Consider the following 8,507-nt stretch of genomic DNA (forward strand, 5'->3'; position numbering starts at 1 on the left):
CGTCAGTTTAGAATAATAGCTGGCTGTTTCTCTTAGCTACAGGTGGACACTACAGTATTGGAGATCAAGATTTGAACTCTTACATCTGAGTAACGTCTTATTGGGAACAAAATCATCAATGAGAGATAATTGTCTAAGCAACATAAGGACTCACGTCTAATGTCTGGGTTGTGTAATCCCTTGAACCCTTAAAATATACTGATGACTTTAATTTTGGTTGTTCTAGCTTGGAGAAAAACAAAGCAAAACAAAACAAACAAAAAAATTAAGAAACCACTAAGAACACTTTTGATAGTACCTTGAAGTTTATGGCAAAACATATTCACAAGCCAAGTAGTTTAGTCTTTATATTTAAATTTGTGTAAGAATGATCTATCTGTTGAAAAGGTTTTGGAGAATTATCTCCCACCTTCTTATCTCCCCTTATCTATTTCTGATGTTCCTACCTATAGAATCAAGGCTTTTAAAAATATATATTTGTATTGAGTTTTTGTGTATTTCATAGAGTAGACCTTAATCAAATTTAAACCCTCTCTTTCATCCTGGCCCTCATAACCCTCCCCCTACTGACTGGATTTCATGGATTCTGTCATAGGTGTAAATCTGGTCAAGAATTTGTACCCAGATGTCCCTCAGTGCAAGTTCAACCAAGGAGTCTAGTCAGCCTATGTAAAATCACTCCCTTAAAGATCTATTCTCCCTCATCCAGCAATAATCAATTGCCAAAAGTTCCTCAGCTAGGGTTGAAGCCTGTTGCCCATTTCCCTCCTTCTGTGTTTGCTTTTTGTTTGATTGAGATGGCATGGGTCTTGTGCATGCTGTCACCATTGTTACACCTTCATATGAGCAGTTCCCAGTGGTCTGAAAGCCTCTGTTTCTTTATGTTCATGAACCAACCTGGCTCTTACAATCTTTCTGCCTCCTCTTCCCCATGGTCTCTGAGCCATGGGTGGGTGATGTTTAATAAAGGAGTCACGCAATGCATTCTGCAGTCTTTTGTTCCCGAAAACTTAGCCAGTTGTGATCTGTATGCATCACACTTAGTTGTATGAGGAAGCTTTTCTGGTGAGAGTTGAGGGATGTATTAGTATTCTCTCTACCCCATTCTACAATGCTCCATGAGTCTTAGGTGCAGAGATTCCACTGTAGATGTGGCACTTAGGGCTGCACACCTATCAGACATATAGTCTCTGTGTGTGACCAGTTATGGAAGTTCTGTAATAGCCTCCATCTGTTGCAAAAAGAAGCTTCTTTGATGAGTGATGTATGATATACTTGTCAGGGTAGTAGGCAGGTCTGTGGCAAGTAGATCAGGAGGCCAGGGACAAGGTAGGGATGAGAACAGCCTATGGAGGGTCTATCAAACTAAGTTGGAGAATTGAGCTGGTCTGAGTACAGGGGATCAGGTCACAGTATGCAGGTCTGAACTAAGAGTGTAGTCCAGAGATCTGGGGCATGAAGAGGAGGAACGGGCCTGGTCCCAAGGCTAATGAGGGGACCCAGTGTAGGGAGAGAGTGGAGCTGCTCCAGGTACAGAGGAATCAAGATGCCAGAATCAAGGCATTTAAAAAAAAAACCGTTTTAAGTTGACATTTTGTGACTTTCATGCAATATAAAGACATTTGGGGACACAAATCAGAATCTACAGGCTGTATTGTATATATGAAAGTACATTAAATTGGGCAGGGGACAGTGGAGGAAGGTGCAGATAGGGGAAGGGATCGAAATACCATCCAACTGTATTGTATGAAAAATTGCAAAAATTCAATAAAAAAATAAAAATTAAAAAAAACAAGAAATAATAAAAGTATTTTTATAACATTAGCATTTGAAAATCAAACAAAACAAAATAGAATAACAAAAATTCATCTCAGACAACCATAGAGTCAAAAGGATGTGAGATAGACAGTTGGGTCTACAACCTGAGGGGAAGGATTTGCCTTTGAAAATAAGAAAGATCACTAAGAGTCTGAAAAGAAACAAATAGAGATTATGTGCAGGTCAACTGAGAACACACATTTTATTTCTCCAAATTATATTAAATCACAATGTTATTTTAAATGAAATTTAAGTTAAAATTCCAGATATCTTCTGTGTATATAAAGGAAATTACAATTTCAGCATGGCATCAATAACTAAAATAACAGAGAAGGCAATCAACTATGAGTCCTGTATAGATGAAAAAAGGGAATGGTATTGTCCTGTTAAAAATACACCTACAAATTGGCAAAAATAGCAATCCAGTATTAGATAGATAAAAATAACCAAAAGGAAAACCATATTGAAAGAAATGTAAGTTACCAATAAGTAAATGTCTTTATGGAATAGTAAGAACATTGTTTTGCTCATTCAACTGGAAATATCAGACTGATGACCTCCAGTGATGGCAAGGATGTGTAGAGATGGAGAGTCTCAGTCTTTGTTAAGACATTAGCTAACCTTGGCTATTTCAAAGGACTGTAACTAGAATGGGTGGAAAAGGACAGAATGTATCTCTATACAATTTTACATCTAAAATTAATATAGATTAATCTTTTATTTTAAAACATAACATAAATTTGGTTTAAAAGTGCACAATGTGTATCGATATTACATTATGTCAGAAAAAATGTTGGTGAAAAGAATAAATTAACAATGATGTGGAAAGTGATCTGTTGTAGTGTTGAATGCATTTCAAATGCTGTGAAGGAAACATGTAAAGGGTTTAAGGTTTCTACTTCTCTGTAGGGTGACTATGAGGTGAGTTGGAGGGCAAGAGAGAGTGAAGGAAAGGGGAATGATTTATTTCTTGCATTCAGTTCCTTTATTGTTTTATATTAAGTTCATGAAAAATTTATGTATCATTCTTCTGTACAATAATCATTTAAGAGGCTACACAGCAGTGTTCTATTATATAACACAAGGAGGGAAACTGTGAACCATTGAAATGATAGTTTAATACCTGGATGCACAAAATCTAATACCATGAAAATGGGCATCCATGCAAATAAATTTGCTGAGGGAAGAAAAGTACGTCGATGTAGTAAAAACAAGTGTTAATAATTTGTTCATAATAACTAAATATGATGATGATAATATAGTAGCCATAAAATAATTCTGGACACTAGAACATTAGATAAGCAAAAAACCGATTATTGACTACTTTTACTCAATTTAGGTGGGTGAATTATATTTTAAAAACATATTTCATTTTATTTATTGTGTGTGTGTGTGTGTGTGTGTGTGTGTGTGTGTGTGTGTGTGTGTGTATGCTGGTGAGTATGTGCTACAGCATGCAAGCAGAGGTCAGAAGACAACCTTTGAGGGCTGGGTTTCTCCTTTCACCATGTGGGTCCTGGGTGTGGAATTCAGGTCATCAGCTTTAGCAGCAGACACCTTTACCTGCTGAGCCATCTCTTTGATCTAAGTGAATTGTAATTAATTTATCAAGTTATCTTAACTATGTAAAATGAGCACATGGAATTCTGACAAATAAAATAAAAACAAAAGGTTAAATGAGAAGATGTGTAAAATATTATATGAACATTAATGCACACACAAAAATCTCTGTGCAAAAAGTGCATGAAATTGTAATTTATTGTAAAAAGTGTCTTTTAAACTTTTGTTGGCAGGTAAGAAGAGTGACGCTCAGTGAGTACGGGGACTAACGTGTGCTCTTGTACTGAATGCCGTAAATCATCGTGTCTTAATTTGACCACAGGGAAGCAAACTAAAATTTGACTAAAACTAGTCAAGTCAGGAGTGAAGCCGCTGTTGTCTCTAGGAATTACATTTCTGGAAATTTCCTGTTTCCAAATGCAGGTAACCACCCTTTTTGTCCTTCTCCCTCCTCACCCGTCCTTTCATTCTGTCCTCTTTGCCAGCCCCTGTCCCATCGCTTTCTTCTTCCTCCTCATTTCTTCTTCCTTTCAACTCAGAATTCTGCCTGAAGAGATGAGAGACAGCATTCAGCTGCCCTGAAAGCAGGAATGAGAAGACGGGAGTTCTCATTCATCAGGCTGTCACTTTGCTAATAAATCTCCCATCCATATCTCATGGCAGAAATGCAGCTGTCTTGATTTGCAAGCTGCATCTATTGCTGGATCTGTGTGGGAACTCTAGCAGTTCTCATCTGATGAGCGGGTGCCTGATTTTTATTTGCTTTTTGAAGAAGCCAGTCAGCATGTCGTGCCACTGAGTTCCAGGTACTGTGTGAGCTGTGGAAGACAAAGGACCTGGTGCATGCTAATCTAACATGCTCAGACCTTCCACTCAGGATCCCAAAGCCTTGCTGATTTCCCAAACCATGTACCTTCTTCTCATGACTAGACAGACCCAAATGTTCCTTATTTTTGCCTCCCTGTAAGTGATTTATAGACTCCTCACTCTTCCTCCATCTTGCAATGTCATCATTATCAAATGCTCTTAGATGTTTTTTCACAAATTTATTCTGTTGATAAAAAGCTGTATGTTTATAACTTTCTTCACTGTGGTGTTTTTCCATGATGCTCCTTCACACTACATTTAAATCATCAGTATTGCCCTGTTTTCTTTAAAACTAGGGAAGGTGAGATTTATTTTTCAGTCTGGTACACTGCTTTGATTGTTCATCTTTGTTATTCATTCACCCTTTAACCCCCTTGTTAATCGTTTCTTTATATGCTCACTCAGGGTTGAATCATAGGAAAAATAATACAATTTTTTGAACCAATCACTGGTTATGAATTGCTTACCTTCTTTGCACTGTCTGTAGGTGGGGAAATTTCCCAGTACTTGTCCTCAGTGGCTTGTTGCAGGAAATGACAGGGATCTTGCTTGCAAAACAGCAAGGTTTCAGACACGTTGCAGGCTTTGGCTAAGTGGACGCTATTATGAGCCTTCAATCAACAACTTAATTTAGTACATTCTCTGTGTCAGATGTCATCATACATGTTCAGGATGCCAGAAGACAGACATCTGCTTCTATGGAATTTATTTTTTAAATAAAAAATTATTTGTATTTTTATTGTCTTTTTTACTGAGCTTTTAAATTTCATACAATATTTCCCACTCAAATCCAGACCCACCTCCCCAATCCATGCCTCCCCCATGCCCCCACCAAACTATGCATTCTATAATACATGCTGATTCCTATTTATTCAAATGTTTATACTCGTTTCCTTCAGCGTAAATGCATCCATTGGAGTCTAGTCAACCCATCCAGTGGTCGTATGTAAGTCATATTCTCCCTTACCCGGCAGCAATCAGTCGTAAGCAGTTCTCACTCCAATGCTGGCCTGCCACCTATTTTTCACTTACCCTTTGGGCCCTTGTTTCATTGAGCCAACATGGGTCACATGCTTGATGCCACCACTGCCACAGGCTCCCATGAGCAAGTCTCCAGTGGCCTGGAAGCCTCCATTTCCCTGTGTTCATGAACCAGCCCTGGGTCTTAAAATCTTCCCGCCTCTTCTGCAATGGTCCCTGAGCTGTGGGTGGGTGAAGTTCTGTATAGGAGTCTCATCCTATACTCTACACTCTCTTATTATCTAAAACTTGGCCAGATGTGGTTTTCTGTGTGCATCACACTCTGATGTACAAGGGAGACTCATTGGTGATATTTGAGGGGTGCATTAGCCCTCTCTCCACCCCTTATTCCACTATGTTCCATGAGCCTTAGTTGTAGAGATTTGACTGCAGGTGTGTCACCTACTATGGGGCATCTCCCAGGTATATGTTCTCTATGCTTGACCAGATGTGCAACTCTGTAGTAGCCTCCATCTGATGCGAAAAGAAGCTTCTTTGATGAGTCCTATGAAGCATGCTTGTCACTCTAAGGGAGGTCTCTTCTGTCTGGCACTGTGTTCCCTGCCAAGCAGCTCCCAGGTATACATATGCATTAATGTTCAGACACTGTATGTGCATTTCTCATAGGGTATCTAGGGCATCACTTTTCCCACTAGGCTTCCTAGGCTGGGAGATTCATTCTTTTCCACTCTTTGTTCTCTCAGGAAGGGGCAGAGGAAATTATTTGTATTTTATATCTACGGGTGTTCTGCCTGCATGTATGTAAGTGCACCACATGCTTACAAATCCAAGGAGGACAAAATAAGGTGTTGGATCCTCTGGAACTGAAGTTATGGATGGTTGTTAGCCACCATGTGGGTACTGGGACCCAAACGCAGGTCCTCTGCAAGAGTAGCAAGTGCTCTTTCCTAGGGAGCCTACTCTCCCACATCTGGAATTAGTATTTTTTAACTTTTACTAAAACTTTATTAAAAATTTCATACATGCATAAAAAGTGTTTTGATCAAATCCATGCCCACTCCCTCCCTTCCAACATTCCCCCCTCTGAAGAGGTAACCCTAAAATCTTTTAATGATTAGATACAAGCTCCCAAATATGTTTGACTTTTAAAAAAAAAATTTAATAACTACATGATTAGAAGAAGCATTCCATTACAGCTTTAACATATTCAGTAACACACTCCAGAGCAAGTGTACATCTCTTTCAAAAGTGGCTATAATTTTCTGGGTTCACAGTTGAATTAATACAGTTATACAATATTGAACTCAGTAATATAAACCCTGTAAGACATAAAATTGAATGAGTTTTTAACCTTTAAAAAAGATCTCCATTTCATTTAAAATATGCTGTTTCCTACAGACTCATTTTTAATGCTACTAACACTTAGATGTTTGCACACATGTCTCTAATCTCTATGTATCTGATTATTACTAGTTACAGTCAGTTATACTTGGATCTTTAGCACCTGAGTATGTCTGTAAAGTCATTGGGTGGATTTCAATGGTAATGTTTATCACTGCTAATGAATATGACATAAATTTCCATGCTTCTTCCTCAAATATATTTTTAAAAATTTGTTGATTTTTTTTGTGTGTGTGTGTATCACACAGAACATCCCAAACCATCTTATTCAACTATACACCCACTTCCCAGATGTCACCTTCCCATAGCCTCCCTCCCCCAACTAGAGCCCTTATACTCTGATATCCCTGCCTACTGTCTGCTGTGTTGTTGGCACCCCCAGCCATTCCACACTACATGTCCATCTGGTGAATCTAGTCAGCCTATCTAGAGGTCTTTGTTTTAGGAAGGTCAGCTGTTCCTCATCTAGCACAATCAGTCATCAATATTCCCTTAGATAAGATTGGGGTCTACTGTTCATTTTACCAGTTTTATGCTGGGTTACTGTCTGTGAGTCTTTTGGGCCACCATAGGCAACAACTCAAAAGAAGGTATCTCCTATCTGCCATTGTTGTTTCTTATGTAGCCTTTAGCTATGCATATGGACTTTTAAAAAATTATATTGGTCCCTTTAATCTTTGGTTATACTTTCCTTTTGGGTGTTTAAGGCCACACAGTTGGCCCAGACAAACCAATTTATTTTTCTCTTAACGTCATTTGAGGATCTGTTCCTCAGGGGTCACATGGGCCCCTGGCTCCTGTCTTTTACCAATTCCACCTATGTGAAGATAAATCAAAAGTTCTGCTCGATCATGGTTGGCTTCACTTGAAAGCATGGAGGAAATATTTCCTCTGTGTTGACCCTCTTCTTTGTAGACTGGATACTGGTTCAAGTCCATCTGGTGGGGTCTCCTCGGCCTCCTTGGTCAAGAGGACAGGTGACCTACCACAATTACAGGACATTTTGAGAGATGCTCATAGTCCCCTGGAACTAGTTGACCTAGGAGGGCAAGGAGCAAAAACTGTTCTTTATGTCCCTCTGACCAAATTATTATAGGCCTCAAAGTATGTCTGTTAAACATCCAAGAAGGTTAGTTCCACCAGTCTGGTACTTTTAATTACTGTGTGTCATGTAGATATATCTTGGGCAAAGACCAATTGTTCTCATATAAACCTTACCTAGACATATATTTCTTGATCTACTATGTATAATTTGTCAGTAGGTTGTAGGAGTAATATGGTTCTCTCTGGTTTTCAAAACTAGCTAGGCATTGTTTATCTCTCACATTGTCTCACCACTCCATCATGGTTTTCCCACTTAAGGTGCCCCCATTTCCCCTCTTTATCCCTTACTAATACCCTTCTCCTATGGTCCCACCTCTCTTGAGCTCCTTCTTCCCTTTATCCCCTAGGTTCCTTGTATACCCTTCCCTCCCCTCTCCCTTAAACTAACCCAATTTTTATCTATATCTCCCTTATTAAGGCCTGTTTCCTACTGTTTTCTCTTTCAAGTTCTTTCTTTTCCTTTACCTCCCTGTGTCCTTTCCATTATCCTGGTTCTTGTAGTTATGTCTAGATAGACACTCACTTATCAGGTTTTGGGTCTAGGATCCACATATGAGGGAGAACATATGTCGGGTTTTTTTCTGAGTCCGTGTTACTTCACGTAGTATAACAGTTTCTAGTTCCATCCATTTACCTGCAAATTTCATTATTTCATCTTTCTTTACTGCTAAATAGAACTCCACTGTGTAAATATAACACATTTTTGTTGACGACTTGTCAGTTGAGGGACACTTAGGTTGCTCCCATCTCTTCGCTATTGTGAAAAGAGCAGCAAA

This window comes from Nannospalax galili, unplaced genomic scaffold (assembly GCF_000622305.1).
Source record: "Nannospalax galili isolate Female #2095 unplaced genomic scaffold, S.galili_v1.0 scaffold114, whole genome shotgun sequence".
NCBI classification, from domain to species: Eukaryota; Metazoa; Chordata; class Mammalia; order Rodentia; family Spalacidae; genus Nannospalax; species Nannospalax galili.